The sequence below is a fragment of the Saimiri boliviensis genome, chromosome 3, assembly GCF_048565385.1.
Source record: "Saimiri boliviensis isolate mSaiBol1 chromosome 3, mSaiBol1.pri, whole genome shotgun sequence".
In the NCBI taxonomy this organism is placed as follows: Eukaryota; Metazoa; Chordata; class Mammalia; order Primates; family Cebidae; genus Saimiri; species Saimiri boliviensis.
In genome coordinates, this window is record NC_133451.1 from 121240870 (window position 1) to 121262812 (window position 21943).

At 49.7% G+C, this 21943-nt stretch overlaps 1 pseudogene; it reads right to left on the bottom strand.

The window, feature by feature from the left end:
* Positions 1 to 9706: 9706 nt before the first annotated feature.
* Positions 9707 to 17647, bottom strand: LOC101050430 (breakpoint cluster region protein-like; annotated as a pseudogene).
* Positions 17648 to 21943: the final 4296 nt, after the last annotated feature.

Consider the following 21943-nt stretch of genomic DNA (forward strand, 5'->3'; position numbering starts at 1 on the left):
CCAGCAGGTGCCTTGTGCGTGTGCCTTGCTATGCCAGTTCTTTCAGGTCCGGTGCCCTTTGTGTGCGCGCCTCTCCTAGTATCTATTGTGCACGTCCCTCTACCCCCGAGGTCCTCCAATGTCCCCCATTGCCGGCAGGTGCCTGGCGTGCATACATTGCCCACCCCACCCCGCCATTGCCAGCAGGTGCCTCTGGCGCATATTTTGTGCCAACTCCTCTGCATTATCAGCAGGTGCCTGGTGTGAATATCTTGTCGCGCGAATCCCTGGAGGTCACCCTTCTGGCGCAGATCTGTCACTTGTGCCCGTCTTTGCATGAGCCCCCACTCGCTCAGGGTTGAAAGATATGTTGCCCAGCAACAGGAGTAACTGCTCGCTTAGTCTTTGGCAGAGTTGGCAGCTGGAAGACGACACTCACAGCCCAGCTCTCAAGAGTTCAAGCAACCAAAGGTTCCCTACTGCTCCCATGAGCGGCCACCTGGGCACTCTGTGCCCCTTATCTCTGTCCCGGCCCGAGTGCTGTGAACCTGCCAGTAGGGCTCAGTTGCCTTGAGCCCACTCTCTTCATCCCTCAGTTCACTTTGCTTGTGGGATCTCCCCATTGCTCCTGCCGCTAGGCAGAGTGGCAGGTCATCCTACAAGTACCCAGACACTTGGAAACAATGCTGTTTTCAAACAACTCCAAGAAGGTTTTCCAGCGATCCTGCCTGTGCCTTCAATTTGGATGCACAGGTACCACAGCAAGCCGGTGCTTTGTGCTTCTAATTCCACACAAAAACTCTCTGTGGGGCCCAGGAGCAGGGAGTCACCCCTTTGGGGCCCACAACACCCAGCTGTGACCCAGACTTCTGTCCAGAGGAGACCATGTTGAGGACCCAAAGGGAGAGCAGGGCAGGATGCCTGAGCAGGACAAGGACCCGAGTCCAAGAGAATCCTGATGATGAGAAAAGGGGCCACAAGGGCACCAGGGATGCACTGTCTGCATTTAGGGTCCTGCTGGAAAATGGAGGCCCCTTGCCCTTAGTGCCCAGGCCCAAGCCTCTGCAGAGAGACCTCCATGCCCAGAGCTCAGAAGTCACATATGACAAGAAATCTCAACCTTGCAAGATGAAGCTCCTACAGCTCCACAGGAGGCTTTCTATGGCTGAAGAGGACAAGGGGGCCAGCCTCATCCCACTGCCATGTGACCATGTCAGAAGTCACATATGACAAGAAATTCCAGCCTTGCAGGATGAGCCCTGGCCCCAAAAGATATGCCATCTTCAGTTCCTACAGTTCCACAGGAGGCTTCCCATGGCTAAAGACTCATCGCAGTGTCATGTGACCCTCAGTTCCTCAAATACAGTGAGTGAGGACAACTCTCAGACTCTCTCTTGGGATAACGCCCAGTGTGAACAGGCAGCAGATGCTCCATCAGGGAAGAAACTGGCCCCCAGGAATGGCTCCCCCCATCTCAGGCCTCTAGGCCTCATGGAAGAAAGCTTCCTCTGCTGCCACACAGGCGAGGGGAGCCTCTGATGCTGCCACCTCCCTTACAGCTGGGGTTCTGGGTCACTGCTGAATACCTAGATCTGGAGAAGGAGGCAGCACTCTGGTGCATTAATAGTGCACTGTGGGGTAAGGCCAAGGCCATCTGGGACTGCAGTGCCTCACGGCCTTTCCAAGCATCGTCCTCACCTGCAACAGGAACTTCTCTGTCTGCTGTCCCTAAAGCATCTGGCATGGATGCACAGCAGGAGACACACAAGTCCTAAGATTGCCTGGGCCACGTGTCCCTCCTAGCATCTGCTGCAGAGGTCCCCTCTATACCTTCTGTGTCTGGAAGGAAGTGCTGCTCAGCAGGCCCCCTGTTCTTCTCCTAAGATCCCCTTCCTGACACCTCTTCACTCTCCCGGGACACAGCCCAGGTCACCTCGCTGATTCCTCCCCCCTTCCCAGCTCCAAGTGTGGACTTCAGCCTGAGAAGCCCCAGGCCTGGCACTTCTGCTGCTGTAGCTGCCGCAGTGGCCCTTACCCTCTCTACATGGAACCCCACGTGAGAGTCCCCATCGAATGGAGTGCAAAAAGGCCCCTCACATCCCTGGGCCTTAGCCACAGCTGCAGCAGGTGCTCAGTCTGCCTTTCTGCCTCTCCCAGCAGCAAAAGGATAAAATCCCCAACCCTAATATGTGTGCATTTCCCTGTTCCCTTCACACAGGGACCCATGTTTCCACTGACTCTCTCTCCTGGTCCACAGGTCGCTGTATCTGGAGCTGGTTCCAGTTCTGCGGCCAGCACATCTGCTAACCTGACACCCCAGGCAGCAAGTGACTCTGAGGTTACTCCCTTAGACACCAGTCCCTTTTCCCAGCCTCTCTTTCTGGGTCCTCCTCCTGGCTTCAGTGTAAGCTTCCTTCAATCTCCTCAGGCCCATCTGATGCCCCATAATCACAGCACAGCCTCAGGAAAGGACACCACCAGCCTGGCAATATGAAGGGTCTGTGGTCCCACCCCAGTTCCTGTTACCACTGTAGCCACCACCGAGCCCAAACCTGTGGTCCTTCATGGGCAGTAGCAGGGACCCCACACTTTGAAGTGTTCTCTTTTGTCTTTAGATCAGGCAGCTTGAGCTGCAGCCCTGGTCACATCTCCTGCTCCAAGACAGCCAGCCCGGGGCCCCACAGCACACTCAGCCCCAGGGGTCTCATTACCCACCACTTCCACCTCAGGTCTCCCTGCCAGGAGCAAGTCAGCCTGGGCTGCTGCCTCAGCTGGGTCCCTTCCTGACCCAGCCACTGCCTCTGCCTGTGAGGTGCATGCTGCCTCCTCACATGGTGCCTCTGCCAAAACTAGGCGGCTCCGCTAAACATTGTAAGCAGGGGCCAAGGCCTCTCGAGGTTGGTGGTTTCTGCAGCACAAATGGGCCTGGGAAGGAGAGAGGCAGTCCCAACTCTGAATTCCAGAAGTGGATCCCTCAGCAGCAAAGTGGCAAAGAGAAAGGCCCTGAGCACCACATATGGCAATGGGGTATGAGGGGGCCTGAACACCTGGGGCCCCCCCAACCACTCCGAGCACCCCCCTGGTGACTGGGGAAGCCAGCATGAGGAGAAAGTCTATGGTCTGGCACTTCTTTATTTCTGTTATATTTCTGGGGGACCATTTAAGCAGTCACCCCCAATTGCAAGGTGGGGACCAGTGCCACTGCAAAACAAGGCAGGCTTCAGATGCAAGTCTGGGCTAACTTCTGACCCTGGCAACCCTACTTCCCGCTTGGGAACAGCAAAAAGGAACCTGGCCTTTAAGGCTTCCTCATGCACTATCCAGGATTCTGCTGGACAGGTCCACTGGGCCATCCTCCAGCTCATCCTTCTTCAGGTTAGGCTTTTGAGGTCTTCCTCATCAGTTCCTTGCCTAGAGTGAAGTCCAGAAGAGTTTTCTTCTAAATTTTTTATAGTTTCATATCTTACATTCAAGTCTTGGATGTATCTGGAGGTGATGTTTGTACATGGTGAGAGATAGGGGTCCAGTTTCATTCTGCATGTGGCTATCCAGCTGTCCCAGTGCCATTCATTGACGAATGTGTCCTTTCCTCTAAGTGTGTTTCTGTTGGCTCTGTTGCAGATCAATTGGCTGTGAATATGTGGCTGTCTTTCTGGGCTCTCTCATGTGTTCCATTGATCTATGTATCTATTTTTATGCTAGGATCATGCTGTTTTGGTTACCACGCACTTATCAAAAATTTTGTCATTCTAATTTGTAGTGAAATGGGATGTCTCTAGTTTTTTTTTCTATTTGCTGAGGATGACTTTGGCTCTTTGAGTTGTTTTTTGGTTCCATATGAATTGTAGTGTTTCCCAGTTCTGTGAGTGATGATGCTGGTATTTTGGTAAGAGTTGTACTGAATCTCTAGACTGCTTTGGGCAGTATGGTCATTTTAACCCTATGAATTCCTTCCATCCATGAGCACAGGATGATTATCCATTTCTTTGTGCCCTCTTAAACTTTTTCATCAGTGTTTTGTAGTTTTCCTTGTAGAAATCTTGTGCCTCCTTGGTAAAATTCATTCTGTGGCATAACTTTTTTCATTTTCTTGCTATTGTAAATGAGATTGCCTTCTTAATTTCCTTCCCAGCTAGACCATTATTGGTGTAGAGAAATTTGCTGATTTTTCTCTGTTGATTCTTTATCCTGCAAATAACTGTTTCCTTATTTATCATCTAGGAGTTTTCTGGTGGAGCCTTGACATGTTTCTAAATCCAAGACCACATCTTCATCAGACAAAGATAATTGCATGTTCTTGTTTCTATAACCTGGATTATGCAAGGCTCTGCCTGTCAGCTGGGCATCACAGAGAAGTTCTCTTCTTTTCCAGTGAGGATGCCCAAGCTCCTACACCCCTGCCCCAGGTCTGATCATTCTCCCCATCACCCAGAAGTGACCACCAACCTGATCCTGCTTCCTGTCTTGTGGCAGCTGCTCTGAGGAAGGGCATTTTGGCCTCAAGGGCTGAGTGTACCATTCCCTCTTTTCTTTTCATCTTTCCAGAGTTGTTTGGGACAGCCCACGTGTTAGTCCATGTACTGCTTCTTTGAAGACAATCACCGCTTTCTTTCAGTGGTGGACATAAAAGTTCCTGTGAGATTTCTCTATCAAATCTGCCTTCACTGCATGGATAGGACCGACATGCTTCCACTGCATGACTTTGCAATCTCTCTTTTTTTATTTTTATTTTGTTTATGTATTTTTTGAGACAGAGTCTCACTCTGTAATCCAGTAAAAAGTGTAGTGGTGGGATCTCGGCTCACTGCAACCTCCGCTCCTGGGTTCAATTTATTCTCCTGTCTCAGCCTCCCGAGTAGCTGGGACTATAGGTACATACCACAATGCCCAGCTAATTTTTGTGTTTTCAGTAGAGACCTGGTTTGTTATATTGGTCAGGTTGGTTTCGAACTCCTGACCTCAGGTGATATATTTGCCTCAGCCTCCCAAAGTGCTGGGATTACAGGTGTACATTAATTAATTAAATTAATTTGATAGGGAGTCTTGCTCGGTGGGCCAGGCTAGAGTGCAGTGATGCATTCTCAACTCACTGCAATGTCTGCCTCCTCGGATCAAACAATTCTCCTGCCTCAGCATCCTGAGCAGCTGGGGTTATGGGCACCTGCCACTGCATGTGGCCAATTTTTGTATTTTTAGTAGAGACGGGGTTTCACCATCTTGGCCAGGCTGGTCTTGAACTCCTAACCTTGTGATCCACCCTCCTTGGCCTCCCAAAGTGTTGGGATTCTATGGGTGAGCCACTATGCATGGCTCCATTTGTTTATTTATTTAGAGACAGGGTCTCCCTCTGTTGCCTAGGCTGGAGTGCAGTGGCACCATTTCAACTCACTGCAGTCTCTGCCTCTAGGGTTCAAGTGATTCTCATGCTTCAGCCTCCCAAGTAACTGGGACTACAAGTGTGACACCATGCAGGGACAGTTTTTTAAATTTTTTTTTATAGGGATGGGGTTTCACGATATTGGCCAGGCTGGTCTCGAACTCCTGACCTCAGATGATCTGTCTGCCTTGTCCTCTCAAAGTACTAAGATTACAGGTGTGAGTCACTGCTCCCAGTCTCTCACTAGGTTTAAATGATGTGGTGGCTCATGCCTGTAATCCCTTCACTTTGGGAGGCCAGGGCAGGAAGATCACCTGAGGTCTGGAGTTTGATACCACCCTGGGCAATGTAAGAAAACCATGTCTCTATCAAAAATACAAAAATTAGCCTGGCGTGGTGGTGCAAGCCTGTAGTCTCAGCTACTTGAAGGCTGAGGCAGGAGAATCAGTTTAACCCGGTAGGCAGAGGTTGCAGTGAGCCAAGGTTGTGTCACTGCACTAGAGCCTGGGTGACAGAGTGAGACTCCATCTCTAAAAAAAAAAAAAAAAAAATGGGTAAAATACATGCTGCTGGGATATCTCAGTCTGAGTGCCTGCATGAGCGCAGTCATGTATAGGTCAGGGCTGCTGGTCAAAGTCTGGCCCCATCTCGTCCAGCAGAAAGGGAGTGAGCTTGCGGGGAGGCTGGAGAACAAGATTCCAGGATCTCAGCCTCTGCTCATGGGTCAGCTCTGAGACCCCGAGTGAGCTGGGGGTGCTCTGTGTGCCTTGGTTTCCCCAGCTATCAAGTAGAGAGATTGGATGAGGAAGTCTTCAACGTGGAATGAACTCATATTTGGGGAGAAGTGAATGGTCATGCTCCCTGGTGTTGGTGACACTCAATAAATAGGCTGTTGAGAGAAGCTGAGAAGGGTCACACTGTAGGCAGGGGCCCATGTGACAAGCCCTTCTCACCCCTAGAGCTGACCAGACAGCTCAGGAACAGAGCCACCTCCTGGGAGTCTGAGAAAGGTCTTGGCTGGGCTCATCAACCTCACTGGCCCCTGGCAGGCTTTGCCATGTGAGTCTTGCTCTCCTGTGCAGGCTCAGGCTGAAAGCTGATATGGGCACTGCCAAGGGTAACCTGTCGCCCAGTGGATGTGGCTGGGTCTCCTCAAGCTGCATTCACCAAAGTAGGATGCAGGGTGCATGCCTATCTCCAGTCCATGGCAGCTCTCCTGTAAGCTGGGCAGGCTTCTGAGGGCAAAGCGGTAGGCAGATGAGAATACCCAGGCCCCATGCACAGGTGGTGGAAAGGCTGGACTCAGCAGCAACACCAAACCCTGGACCAAGCAGAAACCACCCAAGACCGAGGGGCTTGTGCCAGAGTGGTGACGACAGGTAAGAACCTGGGCCCAGGCTGTGTGTGGCAGGAGTCCTCCCTGTTCCAGGGCCCAGCACAGCAAAGGAGCACCAACTGGGTCATCCTGCAGCCATCTGTCCCAGATCCATCTGCAGGGGCAGAACAGCCTCTCCCAAGGGGGGATTTTCTCTCTCCAGCAAAACAACAGTGGTCCCTGCCCTAGTCAGACTGCCTGACTCAGTGGAGTTACTGCTGCTGTTCCAGTGTCCTAATGCTGCCCAGCCGGCACCTGCCTGTGCTCTCCCACACCCCCAGGTCTGCCTTCCTTGTGGCCTGTGCTTGGCCACCTTGGCCTGATTGAGCACTGAGACCTCCTGGGCACCCGGCCCATCACTGCACCTGCTGCTTTCAGCCCCACCCCACTGGCTCAGGGGTTCCACCCAACAGCACTGATGATGAAATCAAAATGCACACAAGTCATGTCAGAGAACTTTAATGAAAGGGTCTGCAATTCTTTCTCCCATGGTGCTGTGTAGGTGACCGAGCTCAGATTGCTGCTGAAAAGACACCAGCCACTTACAGAGAGAAAGCCAGGCTGCTTCAAAACCAGGGTCTGATGCAAAGAAGCATCACTTCTGGTCAGGGAGTCCAGTAGCCATGCCTTGTGGGAGATCACACTGGTGTCCAGTTTTTTGCCTGCATTGGAGGCGGAGAGCAGTGTCCTTGTCCTGGAGAATGCAGCCTTTCCCAGTCCTATACCAGCTTTGCCTCTGCACAGGCTTTTTAGCCAGTAGGCGGGTAAGTGAGATGCAGCTCCAGACCTAAAGCCATCATCATCCCTGGAGCCCCGTGGGAGAGGATCCCTTTTAGAACATGGAAAGTGTGGTCATCCCATCATTAGACAGCACACATCATACATAAATAAAAGTTGCAACAGGATGCAGGTGGAGGAAAAAACAAAAATTGGCACAGACAACGATAGATTGCTTTCCAGTTTCAAGACAGCATATGCACATCATGAGACCAGAGGAGACAGAGACCAGGGCTGGATTTGGCTTTTCTAAGTCACATGCGTTCCCTTGCAGGGCTAGAGGGTCTTGGAGACAGACAGAGATGGAAGCCAGGACAGGGGAGCCCACCGGGTCCAGAAGGGTACAGAAGGCAGAGTATTCTGTTCTGTCCTCCCCACCCACCAGGGCAACTCTTCTTGCAAATGGCAGCTGTGCCCTTCCAGGAAGAAAAAAGCATACCTAAATCCACACCACACACAGATGCAGACAGAAAACCTTCCTATGGCTGTTTTCTGCTCCCTGCCTCGCCAGGTCTACAAGCAGAGAAAAGTGTGAGGCACACCATCCTGCTGTCAGGCTCCCTGAGGTGCTGCAGGCTCAGCAGGAGCTGCCCATCCACATGCAGAGGACACCCACTCCTCCCACCTTGGGAGTGGTCACCGGACAGAGCTGCGCTGGGTGCTGGTGTCAACCCAGGACTCCACACATTTTTCTGAGTGTGATCCTGTTTCCCTCCTCTGGGCAGATGCATCCGCTTCTCCTGCAGGATTTTCTGGAAATTCAGCCCTGAGTTTCGTCTTCCTTCTCCTCCTTCCCTGCCCTAAACCCCTCTTTCCGAAAAAGTGAGGCAATATGCTTATGGGTATATTTCTTGAAAACAGGTGGCAGCCTCCTTGCTTCTGTTTTCTTTTAGCAAGATGGCCATGTGGGGTTACAAAGAATGCCTGGGGTCCCACATGGGTGCTGGTGGGGATGGCGGGTGGTCCTGTGCCTCTGCCTGCTCTGGGAGGGAGACTCCCATTCCTAGGCCTGGCCCCTTCTTAACTCTTGGCATATCCTGTTCTCCAGAGATTTCAGAACCCACTCCCAAGAGCAGCAGAGCCAGGCATTTAGAGGAAGACAAAATACTGCCCGGACACAGATTGTCCATAGAATACATTCTAGCATCTTATTAGGTATCTGAATCTGTTAGGAAAAAAATAGAAACTACATATAAAACTTAAAAATATCCAAGTATCAAAATGCTATTTCAGATCAAAAGTTTTAAAACAAGTCAGCAAGCTGCTGCCACCTACTGGAGACTTTTAGAAAAGTTGAGCGAATCCTCTGAGCTGAGAGAACGGGAATGAAGCCACCTGTGCTGGGCAGGGAGTGTGTGGGCAGAGAGAAGCCAGGGAAGTTCCGGTCTGCAGAAGCCAAACAGGAGGGCGTTCGCCAGGCGGGCAATCAGGATTGGGGGACGAGGTCCCACTCTCTGGAGAATGAAGCCTAAATTACATAGCCTGGGACTCCCTTTCCCTTCCTAGGGGTAGGATCCCCAGACATTTCACAGGCCTCCTGGAGCAGCCATCCAAGGAGGACAAACACGGCAACAAAAAACCCATTTCTTCAAAAAATTCCTTCTGGGAAAAAAAAAAAAAGAAGAAAGCCCTGAATGGAGTCATAACGCTACCCAGTGCTGCCTTAGCCTCTCAAACCCTGATCTAAATGGAGTGTGGTTTCTAGTCAGGGAAATGGAAGAGGCCCCACCCACACAGGGACAGTGCCATGGCCCCACAGGATGAAGCCGCAGTGTTTATTCAAGATACAACAGTGAGGGAATCCGGCCACGCTCCTTTCTCCCTGGAGAGGGCACATCCAGTAGAAATGACACGTGATCCAGTAGAAATCTTTTAAACTCTGATAAGTTCATAAAAACCACTCCCTTCACCCTGTCCCCCAGGGCCAGGCCTGGACTCTGAGATGCACTGGCTTGGGGCGCCTTCGGGTGGCCGTGTGGAAAGCCACAGTCTGAGGCCTGTCTGGGGCTCCCAGACCTGGCCAAGATCTCCCCAGGTCAGCCGTCCTTCTGTTTTGGGTCGCTGTCTCTTGGCAGGTGGCCCGATGCCTGGGAGTGGCCCAAGACACCTCAGGAAGGTTTAATTTCTGCTCTACAAATGGCCCAATTAGCCAGAGTTTCCAGGCTGTCTGTCCACCTCCCGGAGATGGACGGGGGTCTTTAGACTTCAGTGGAGAACAGGATGCTCTGTCTCTTGATGTCTGGGGCAGGGACGGCCTCCAGCTGGAGGAAGTACAGCAGCACCTGGACCTGCCCGGGCAGAGTGGGGGAGAGGGGAGCAGCTCAGAGGGGTGCTCACAGCTGCTGGTGTGGAGGTCTTTGGGGCCCAAGCCCCTAAGTCCAGCTCAGGTGCTAGGGCCCCTGCTTCTGCCATGAACCCCTTACAGTGAGATGGGGATGGGGTGGGGTCCTGACAAGGCATGACTTAGAGAGGGGTTCTCATTTAATTCAGAGCTGCACAGAGCCTTGCTCTGTCACCCAATCTGGAGGACAGTGGCTCCATCATGGATCACTACAGCCTCTAACTTCTGGGCAGCTCAAGCGATCCTCCTGTGTCAGCCTTCCCAGTAGCTGTGACGAGAGGTATGTGCCACAATGCCTGGCTAATTTTTCTATTTTTTCTAGAGATGGAGTTTGCTACATTACCCAGAATGCTCTCAAACACCTGGGTTCTGTTATCCTGCCTCGGCCTCCCAAACTGCTAGGATTACAGGCATGAGCCACCACGTCTGAACACTCGGGGTGGTTTTAAGTCTCGAGTGCAGTGGACGAGCAGGACCAGGAGGTGGCCTGTGCATCCCCAAACACTCCCATTCATGCAGACCTAGGCAAGTTTCTCGCTCTGAATCTCAACCACCAACACATACAATGGAAGTCGGAGGATGGGCAGGATTGGGGGCAGTGCAGGCAGAGGCCACCTCTGTCAGGGTGGGGTGGCATGGGCTGGAGCCTGTCTTCCCGTACCTGGGACATGACCTCCAAGGACCAGCTGTCATGGTGATGGGCTGGCTGGGCTTGGCAGGGAGCTTGCTCTCCTCCCAGGGCCAGAGCAGCATGAGACCAAAGACAATGGTGAGGTTGTGCAGGGACATCTTATTGATTGCCTCTTTCTCTGCCACACTGTTGAGGACCGAAGCAGAGGGCACTGTTTCAACACCACCACCAGGAGAGAGATGGAGGGGCTGGGCCATGCTGGAGTCCTCAGGGAGGGAGCGACCTTGACCCTGGCTGTGCTGCAACCTGACTCCAGCCTTGGTACTTCTGGGTCTCAGTGGCCCAGGACAATGGTCCAGCTCTGGGCTGGTTGGGAGGTCTCTTCATGATCTGGGTAGGAGGGAATTTGGGGGTCCAAGTGCACTGGTGGCCTTGGCGAAAGCTCTGAGCTCTTTGTTAAGGTCACAGTGCAGAAGGAGGAGGATGGCAAACAGGAGAGGTTGGGACAGGGGCAGAAGTGGCACTAGTCCCAGAGGCAGTGAGGGACTGTAGGCAGGGGTCATGAGAAAAGGTCCTCGATGCTGAGGGTCTGATGGGAGCAGGTGTCGTGGACCGTCCGGACGGGTAGGCACGTCTGCCCGGGGGTCTCTTGACCTGCAAGAGGGTCCCAATACCTGGAAGAGGGAGTGCGCCTGAGAAAATAATAAAGACAGAGAGAGAGAAAGCGAGGCGTCTGGAGGGCTGATAGGCTGTGCCTAAACAGCAAATTTTATTTTTCAAATGCCAGGAATAAATACACTTTCTTGGCTCTGGTTTACGTCATAGCAAGAGGAATGTAAATGTATGCCTCACATGGCCTATACAATAGAGAAATCAGATACACAATGGTTGCAAGAGGAAATGCAAATGTATACCTTACATGGCCTATACAATTGAAAAGTCAGATACACAATCAGTGGTTGTAAAAAGTAACAGAATTTCCTGTAATCACAAAGCTTGTTTGCATCCAGACATTATTCCTCCTGGCTGCAGGTATCTCCGGTTTGATCTTGTTTTAGAACTGAGATGTGAAAAGGTTTTCTGGTTTTGCTCATCAGAATATCTCTTAACCGGATTCTCCTTTGTCTACTCCTAACTCAACTTAACTCAATTTCCCCATTCAGGAATCTCTGAGTCAGGAATCAAAGCCATCCCTTATGGTGGCATTTGCTTTGTAAATATCAACAGTTAAACCATTATCTAGGGTGCAAGGCAGTCTGGTAAGTAAGGTTTAAGGGTTATTCTTAAAGTCATAAAAAGGTTAAAAGCAGGAACTGGTTGCTGGTAGGGGATCACTCGGTCTAGCAGCAATGCATAGTTTTAGGCCCAAACGATATTGTGGTTGATATTAGAAACTGATCATTCATCTTTCAGTTCCTATATTCCGGATAGCTCGACTGCCTCCAGTAGGAAACTGTGTTTGGGATCAAACTCACCGTATAGTGAGACTCACGCCTTTTAGGGGTCTCACACGGGAGTGTTCCCCACAAGCAGGGGCAGCCTGGAGTCCTGGGCAGCCACAAGAAAGCTGGGCTACCTTTTAGGAGGTCCAGAAGGAAAAGGAAGCTGAGCAGGTTGGCCTTTGGCAGGCACAGCAGCAGGTTAAGCATGCAGGTCTCCTTTGTAACTGGGTCTGAAGGACCTGCAGAAGTTGATGGGTCACTCCTTGGGGTCACAATGAGCCAGAGCCCTCTCCTGAGGTGGTCACATGGAGGACCTGGGACTCGTGTCCCTGAGCAGTCCAGGCCCCTCATCTTCACTTGCACAGTGCTGGTTGCCAGTGAGGACCCTGTGAAGGGCGCCTTTGTGGGGTGTGAGCCACTTGGAGGAATTTTCTCTACCTCACAGCAGCACCTGGAGAACAGCAGCAGGAGGTGGTGTGAGAGCAGCCGCTCATGGGCACAGCCACACTTGGGAAACTCCTGTGCCACATCCTCCCCAGTAAGCCCAGGGTAGGGGAGGCTCAGCATGGAATGAAATGCAAGAGAGGGACACAGAAGGTGAGAGGTGGGAGGTGGGAGAGCCCCAGTCCCACCAAGTTAGCAGAGACCCCCTCATCACCCTGGACACCACAGGGGCACCTGCAGGCTGGGAGGGCAGGTCCTCTGTGCATGGGCCTGGGAGGCAGACCTTCCCTAAGGGTGATGTGGAGGCTACAGGAGCTGCAAGCACCAGTGCCCTGCTTTAGACATCAGCCTCCAGGTTGACTAAGGGTCATGCCAGGATTGAACCCATGCTTGACTGGCCCAGGACCTGTGGCTACAGCACCTGGGTGCCCTCATTCAGCCTTAGTCTGCATGAAGGAGGATAGCAGACTTTAGGACCCCACAGCACAGCAGTGCTGACCATTTCATCGGATTGGTCTCCTGGAGGAATAGTGATGGGAAGCCCTCTGGGGATGGGCGAGGCCTTCAGGACAGGCTCATTTCTGGCCCCTGATTTCTCAGTTGGTTAAAACCCTGACCATGGCAGAGGTGGCACAGCTTGGGTTCCCACGCTTCACTTTTCTCAGCCCCGAAGGGCAGCAGTGGACATGGCAGAGACTTCTCCCAGGATGCCAAGGCCTCCATTGCTTACAGATGACCTCAGCAAACTTGGGGTAGAACTTGCCAGTGAAGAGAGGCTCAGGCAGCTCATGGAAGTACAGCTTCAGTATGCCTGCAATGGCATTCATGTCCACCTCACTCATTATCACCAACACATCCTTGTTATCTGGAAAGAGAATGGAAGTGCCACAGCCTCCTTGAGGAAACCAAGTGAGTCTCCCACCATCCCTGCCTTGGCTAATGCATTGTGCCTGCATCGCTGACCACTGTGCGGGACCCTCCCCAGCTGTGAGCAGTTCATCTTACTCCTTCCAAGAGCTGTGCCTGGTTCTGTCTGTGCAGCGTTCATGCAAGGCCATCTTCATCTCTGTACCTCTCCCCTGCTTGGCCTGATGTGAAAGCCAGGAGGAGGCCATTGCCACAGGACACAGAGCCTGTGTGGGAATCAGGAACTCTGCCCTGTAGAGCAACCACCCCTGTACCAGTGTCTTCTGATAGCAGGAAGGCTGTGGGAAAATCTGATGGGTTTCAGTGTTTGAACTGGTGTCTCATTTTTGGACCCAGTTAGCCACTGGAGCTTACCTCCCCACAACAGTCCAGGTTCATTCTGGAACCCCAGAGGGAGCTGAAACTACCCCAGGGCCCACCCAGGGGTGCCAGGCATTCTTGAGGTCCTGGTAAGGGTGGGTGTTGTGTGCCCCAGAGAAGGGTCTGCAGGCACAAAGTCCTGTTTTTGTGACAATGCTGGGTAAGGACGCTCTGGGGTCTCAGTGCCCTCCCCTGGCAGGTGGGGCATGTCCAGATCCTTCATAGCCTGTGAGGGTTGGTGAGATGGAGGCGGAGATGCTGCAGCCCCAGCCTGAGCTGGGTCCATCAGTCTCCTCTGCCTGCCACATTCTCACACAGGGCAGTGGACAGACCACATTGAGTCCTGGCCTCTGCAATTCCTGCCCACCTCCATAGCAGGAAGGCCAAGGCCCTGCAGAAACTTCTAGTCAACGTTCAAGCATCATGGGTGGGTGGAATGGTTTAAAAACTGACTTTTACAGGCCAGGTGTGGTGGCTTACCTCTGTAATCCCAGCACTTTGGGAGGCTGAGGTGGGTAGATCAAGAGGTCAGGAGTTCAAGACCAGCCTGACCAACATGGTGAAAGCCCATCTCTACTAAAAATACAAAAATTAGCCAGCCTTGGTGGCGCCCCTGTATTCCTAGCAACCTGGGAGGCTGAGGCAGGAGAATCACTTGAATCTGGGAAGTGGAGGCTGCAGTGAGGCAAGATCACACCACTGCACTCCAGCCTGGGCCACAGAGTGAGACTCCATCTCAAAAAATCAAAAACAAAAACACACAACAACAAAACACTGGCTTCTACAGAAGCTCTTTTTACAACTCTTGTCTTCTCTTTCTTAAAAATCATAGAACAGTTAATGAAGAAAAGACAGAGAAGGATGTGACATGTTGGGCCAGGGAGCACTGTGAGACCTCATCACAGACACTGCCATCCACACCCTCTCTCGTCCTGCCCAGGCTGACACTCATTGACGTTGAAGGCTGCCTTCCATGCCTGGATGTCCATGGCCACTCTGGACACGCGATAGATGCCCACCTCCTCCATGCCTTGGTGCTCAATCTCCTCCACACACTGACGCATGACGTAGGGCACTTTGGACCTCTCTTTCCTGCGGGAGGAGGGCGTGTTCTCAGTGCCCTGGCAGCCCCGCTTGGGCTGCAACACAGGAGACCTGCCCCCTGTCTCCCCACTTCGGAGCTGGGGTGAGGATGGTCACGAAGGCGCCCAGGTCTGGGGCTGCACAGAGCCTTGTGCATGACTTTCCTCCCTCTGCCAGCTCAGTCCCTATTGTGTGTACTTCCTCAGGACCTTCCTAAGAGGCTGAAGCTGTCAGATCCCTGGCGAGTCACACATAGTCTTTGGGGGAGGGCCAGGATGCCTGTCTAATAAAGTTAGCATAGGAAGGGCATCTGAAAGATTCCAGGCCTGGGGTTAGCAGCCTGTGCTCCAAGCTGGGACATCACAACTGATGTTGGTCTTGCCATCCATGTGCTATGTGAGAGGAGAATCTCTGACCCCTGATCCCTGCTGCTGGCCTTAATAAACATTGCATGAATGAATGAAGGGTTGCCTCAGCACCAGAGTTCCGAGTACTGTGATGCTAAGTGCTTTTCTCCTCTTGAGTTTTTGCAATGAACAATTCCAGTACCGCCACACTGGACACTAGAGTAAGAATACTTCAAAGTTAGAAGACAGTGCTGTGCTGAGGCCTTAACTTTAGTTCGGTTTCGCAACTGGATTTAGGAGCACATCAAAGCTGCTTCTCAATCTACCCTCATTAGCAGTCTTATTTTGGGGAGCTGCTAATGGAGTTCTCGCTGCTCATGCCCAGAGCCCTCCCAGAGTGCCATGCAAGTTGCTGCTGTACAGTTGTGGGTGGGAAGTGCTGTTTAGACACACAAAGGTGTCCAGGATGTGACTGATGGAGGCCCCGGCCCACATGACCAGCAAGGTCAGGGGCCCAGCTGGATTCCATCCTGGAGAAGCAAATAAATTCTCCAAGAAAGTGGCCTTGGTCTGTAAGAACTGCTCTCAAACCAGCAAACGGGCTTCTCCTGGCAACTGACTCAAAACAATGGTGCAGGGGTTACCACCATTCAACAGAAACCTGGGACCATGACAAATTCCAAGCAAGGGCAGAAACCCTGTACTCAGGCAGTTCCTGGAGCCAGTCTGCTGCTTCCAAGCAAGGCAGCAAGAATGTTCCTGAGCTGGTTTGGATTAAACACAGGAGGGAGCTGAGCATATCAACTGTTCCAAGTCAGTTGTTACTGGGGAGCCAGTTTCGCAGATGTGCTGGCTGCAGGGCTGGAACTGGCTCCAGATACAGCAATCTACAAACTGCAGCAGAGATGAGCACTAGAGTTGGGTGGGGGGTTTCACCATCTTTGCCAGGCTGGTCTCAAACTCCTGACCTTAAGTGATCTACCTGCATTGGCCTCCCTAAGTGCTGGGATTACAAGAATGAGCCATGGTGTCCAGCCTCCCCTTGCTTTAGACCAGGAAACATGACTACTTACTCAGATGCTGATCCTCCAACTTCCTGGACCTACATTTCTAAATACTTCAACTAACGCAAGTAAGAATTGATGTCATAAATCAGTTCAGGGTGAATATTAACAACAAAGTGGCTGGATGTGTTGGCTCACGCCAGTAATCCCAGCATTTTGGGAGGCCCAAATGAATGGATTGCCTGAGGCTAGCTGGTCAAAATCAGCCTGGCTCACATGGTGAAATTCCATCTCTTTGGAAGACACAAAAACTTAGCCAGGTGTGGTGGCAGGGACCTATAATCCCAGCTACTCGGCAGGCTGAGGAAGGAGAATTGCTTAAACCCGGGAGGTGGAGGTTGCAGTGAGCCGAGATTGTGCCACTGCACTCCAGCCTGAGCAATAAGAGTGAAACTCTGTCTTAAAAACAAAACAAAATGTGGGAAGTAGAAAAGTTCCTTTTTAAACTTTCCTTTCTTGTTAAAGAACATGTTTGCTAATAACTTTGTTAAGCCCTAGCCTATGTAGCTGTTTGGCATGCAATGCTTACAGGCATGTAGTTTATTCTATGTCCTTGTACCTTATCCAAGGTATCTCTGCTGGACATGCTCACAGGCATGTCCCAGCTCTCCATTGCTTTTACCTGTTTAGAAAAGTTTTAAGTTGTTAGCCAATTGGGTTTTAGTTTAGATTGTGGGGTAAGCCTCCAGCCAATGGATATCAGACACAGCAGCAAGCACAACCCCAGATGCGTATGGGCTAAATTTGTGTATTTTCCTTTGGTGTGCTCTCATGGAATGATCACTAATGAGAAAACCCTTCCTGCAGTCCAGGAAGTAAAAATTGCTTTGCTGAAAGATCCTTTGTCTCAGTGCTGATTTTTCCTTGTGGCACTGAACATCTATTTCCAACACCTTGCCTCTGCAAAAAAAAATTATCAAAAAATTAGCCAAGCATGGTGGCATGTGCCTGTAGTCCAGGTTACTGGGAAGGTTGAGGTGGGAGCATAGCTGGAGCCTGGAAAATGAAGGCTGCTATGAGCCATGATTGTGTCATTGCACTCCAGCCTGGGCAACAGAGTGAGACCCTGGCTCTAAGTAAGTAACTGGAAACACAGAAGCATGTTAAGCAGGAGACATTCTTTCCTTTCCCTCAAAGGATGACCATCACTTTGTCCCTCTCCCCTTGAAAACTCAGAACTGGGAGAAGCAGCCAACAGCAACCCAGAGTCCAGGTAAGCACAGACAGAAAGAGAAGCTGTTCAGACATCAGGCGGCTGCCCCTTCAACCCCCCTGAAAAACACCGCCCACAAGCTGGCCAATTAATGAAATAATAATGATTCTGATCCTGCTCTTACATTCTTCTCTGTACCCCTTGCAGAGTCAGTGGTCCAAGCACGGCTGACTCAGTCATCCTCAGTGTCCAAAGGTTTGAGACAGATGGCCACACTCACCTACACTGGGAACAGCAACAATGTTGGCAACAAGGGAGCGGCTTGGCTGTAGCAGCACCAGAGTCATGCTCTCAAACTCCTATCCCAAGAAGTAACAACTGGCCCTCAGTGATCTCAGAGAGATTCTCTGCATCCAGGTCAGGAAACACAGCCTCTCTGATCATTGCTGGGCTCCAGCATGAGTACGTTCAGAATGGGACAGCAGACTCAGTGCTAACACTGCCTCAGGCCAGTGGGGAAATGAGATAAAAAAAGAGCTTTCCCAGCCTCACTAAGCTTGTGGGATTCTCAGAGGGCACTGTTTAAACTGGATCCCCCAAAACACAAGGAATGCATTCACAAATGTGTACACCATTTAAGACTGTTGAAACTAGAAACATGAGGCTGGGCATGGTGGCTTACACCTGTAATCCCAGCACTTTGGGAGGCTAAGACAGGTGAATACTGAGGTCAGGAGAGTGAGAACATCCTGGCTAACATGATAGAAGTCCATCTTAACCAATAATACAAAAAAATTGCTATGTGTGGTGGTACACACCTGTAGTCCCAGCTACTTGGGAGGCTGAGGCAAGAGAATTGTTTGAACCCAGAATGTGGAGATTGTAGTGAGCTGAGATCGCATCACTGCACTCCAGCCTGGGTGACATAGTGACAAAGTGAGACTCCATCACAAAAAAAAAAAAAAAAAAAAAAGGAAAGAAGGAAAGAAAGAAAGAAGGAAACATGGAAACATGAAGTGAAATTAGCAAGCCTGCATTATTACCAAATGTGTGTAGCAACATCATTGTTTGTATATTAATGCGTGTGTGTGTGTGTGTGTGTGTGTGTGTGTATAATTACTAGTGCATGAGCATACATAAGCACTAGTAATTGGTAAAAATGAAACACTATATTAACTAAGGAAATATTTATTATTCCAGAATTTTCTTATCCATTCCATTTGAATGTACTGGGATCAATGTAGTGAGTGTCCAGCTCTCTGGTCATGAGAGTACATTCAGCAGGGTCTCCAGCAGCCCTTCCCTTCCGTGCCCTGGGCTTGTGCCCTGCCTTCTCATTAGAATCCCCTTCCACTCTGTCATGGGGATCCCTAGACTCCTCCTCCAGATCCAAACTTGTCCACCACAGTTAGTTGAAGCCTCCTGGGCCCCACATAACTGTGCACCCTCAACAGAACACACACACAAGACAGTGTCCCCACATGTGTTTTTCTTTTCCTCATCACCGTCCTCTAACAGCCCTGGGCAGTGTGTGGACAGAGCAGGTGAAGTTGGAGCTTTGGGATCTTGTGCCAGAAATGGCAGCATAAATATCCCCAATGAGCCCATTTGACAAAGATTTTGACATTTTAAAAAAAGAAAAAAACATATATAGCTGTTTTAAGGATAGTTGTCCATCAAGGTAAAAATCCATGCATGAGAGAATCACTCTTCCAATGATGGATACATGGAGGATCCTTCTCCATGTAGTAATCCCTGGAAAACTTACTGTGTTATTTAGTGTGTAGACAGCTGGTAAACCACTCAGCTGACTCTGGGGAAGTTGATTAAACAGTGTCCTCACTGATGTGTGGCTCTTCTCCGCCTGTGAAGCCCCTCTACCCTGTCACCTCTTGAGTATGCCTTTCCCATTCTGTTGCTTCAGATTTGAGGCATCTCCCCCTTATCTCTTTGAAGTCTTTGCTTAAGTCTAGTTCAGGAAGTGCTGATACACAGTGAGAATCCAGGGTGTATATGGATGGAGTGATTCTGCTCCTAGGAGAGCCTGGCCAGGGGATATCAAACAGCTTGTGGGCATCCTCCCCACAGTAGAGATTCTGGAGACAGAGCTCTGAGGTGTCCCCATCACACCCTGGGGTCTTTCTCCCTCAGTTCTTTATAAAAGGGACATTTATAAAGGAACCCCTTTATAAAAGGGGTTCAGGGGAAGGGGCCACTGAGGTCACACAAGATGTCACTTCTTACTCTGGCTCACAAGGCACAAGTGAGCTGTGCCCCCAGACCCTCTGTCAGTGCTTTGGTCACCTGACAGAGCTCGCTTCTTCTCTAAGGGAAGCTTGAGAAATGTGGGCAGCTTTGATGCAGTCTGGCACCAGCAGCTGCCATCATGAAGCACTCTGAAGGTGTTGATGTCTGTTCACTGTGCTGCACCCTGAGCAGGAGGCTGATCATCACTTCAGACCTAGGATAATAGCCTCAGAGCTGAAATGTTCCTTTTGGCCTAGTGAAAAGTGCTCCCTTCTGCTTCTCTTACCCAGTGGTTTGCTCCTCTTTCACTACCTGCGACCAATATGGGCTCATTGGGGATATTTATGCTGCCATTTCTGGCACAAGATCCCAAAGATCTAAGACTACGAAATGCACTTGGTCTTTCACATTGTCTATTCCACTGTTCCCATCGGGGCAGACACCTATCCACTAATATATTTTATAATTTTCTTGTCTAATATTTTCAGAGCAATGATGAGTAATGAGTGAGGTAAGGGGTACTTTTGCATTTTTTTTTTTGGTCTTAGGAAAAATGTCCTCCATGCAGTAAGATGCTGGCTCTGGGCCAAGATATATGTGTGTGTGTGCATGTGTTTGTGTGTGCATCTGTGTGTATGCATGCACACACATGTGTGTTACCATATCATAAAGAAATTTATCTGTTTCTGTATTCTTACCTGAATTGTATTAAGGGTAGATGTTAAAATTTGCTAGACATTAAAAATCTATTGATGTAATATGATCTTTTGTTGTGATATAACAATATGGTATAATACCAAAAGCTTTATTAATATTGAACCTAACCAATGTTTTAAGAATAAGTCCTACTTGACAATGGTGTACAAATGTGTACATCTGGTGTTGAAATCAGTTAGGTCCTCAAATTTCCTGGCTCAAGTCATCCTCCCACCTCAACCCCCTGAGTAGCTGAAATTAGGAGTGGGGGCCACTATGCCTGCTAATTAAAAACAAATTTTATTTGTCTTAACATATTGCCTAGGCTGGTCTTGAACTCCTGGACTCCAGTGATCCTCTCATCTCAGCCTTCCAAAATTAGTTAGTTAACATTTTATTTTAAACTTTTGTATTAATGTGTATATTTTATGTTTTATTTTTAAAATTCCAATGTTTGTTTTAGATTCAGGTTTGTTACAAGGGTACATTGTGTGATGTAGAGGTATGTAATTTTATCTTTTAAAATTGTTCTTAATACATAATTTTAATTTAAATTTCAACTTTTCTTTTAGATATAGCAGGTACATATTCAGGTTTGTTATATGGGTGTATTGCACCTGGGTAGTGAGCATTGTACCCAACAGGTAGTTTTCTACAACATTCCCTCCTCTCCCTCCTCTTTCTAGTAGTGCCCGGTGTCTATTGTTCTCATGTTTATGTCCATGTGTGCTCATGTTTATCTCCCACTTAAAAATGAGAACAAGTGGTATTTGGCTTTCTGTCCCTGTGTTTGTTTGCCTAGGATTATGTCCCCCTGCTCCATCCATGTTACTTCAAGGGACATTGTTTTATTCCTTTTTATGGCTGCAGAGTATTCCATGGTATATATGAATTGTATTTTCTTTATCCAATTCACCATTGATGGGCACCCGGGTTGATTCCACATCTTTGGTATTGTGAATAGTGTGGTGGTGAACATACAAGTGCATGTGTCCTTTTGGTATAATGATCTATTTCTCTTTGGATACCCTGAGGTGGGATTGCTGGGTCAAATGGTAGCTCTGTTTTAAGCTCTTTAGGAAGTCTCCAAACTGCTTTCCACAATGGGGGAAATAACTTAAATTTCCACCAATGCTGTGTACATGTTTTCTTTACAGCCTCACCATCATCTGTTGTATTTTTACTTTAATTTCAGCCATTCTGACTGGTATGGCATGGCATCTCATCGTGGCTTTGATTTACTCTGATGATTAGTGATGATTAGTATTTCTTCACAGTTTTGTTGGCCATTAATTTGGTCCAGTTTTGAGTTCATGGCAAAACAGAGAGGAAGGTGGAAAGATATCCCATATCCCCCTGGCTCCACACATGTCTAGCCTTCCCCCTTATCAACAGATCCCACCAGAAATATACTGATGAACCACATTGGCAGGTCATTATCACCACACTTCAGTAGTTTACTTAAGGAATTTTTCTTGTTGATGCACATTCTATCTGTATGGGTTTTGGCAAACATATAATGACATATATCCACCATTACAGTACCGTGTGGTGTATTTTCACTTCTCTAAAAATCTTCTGCATCATTGCTAATAGCACATTCTGAGCCTCCTCGCCTTTATGTGGGCAACAATTTCCTTCTCAAGGAATGTAGATGATACAGGAGATTGATTTACCAAATAAATTTGTTTGCAATCTAA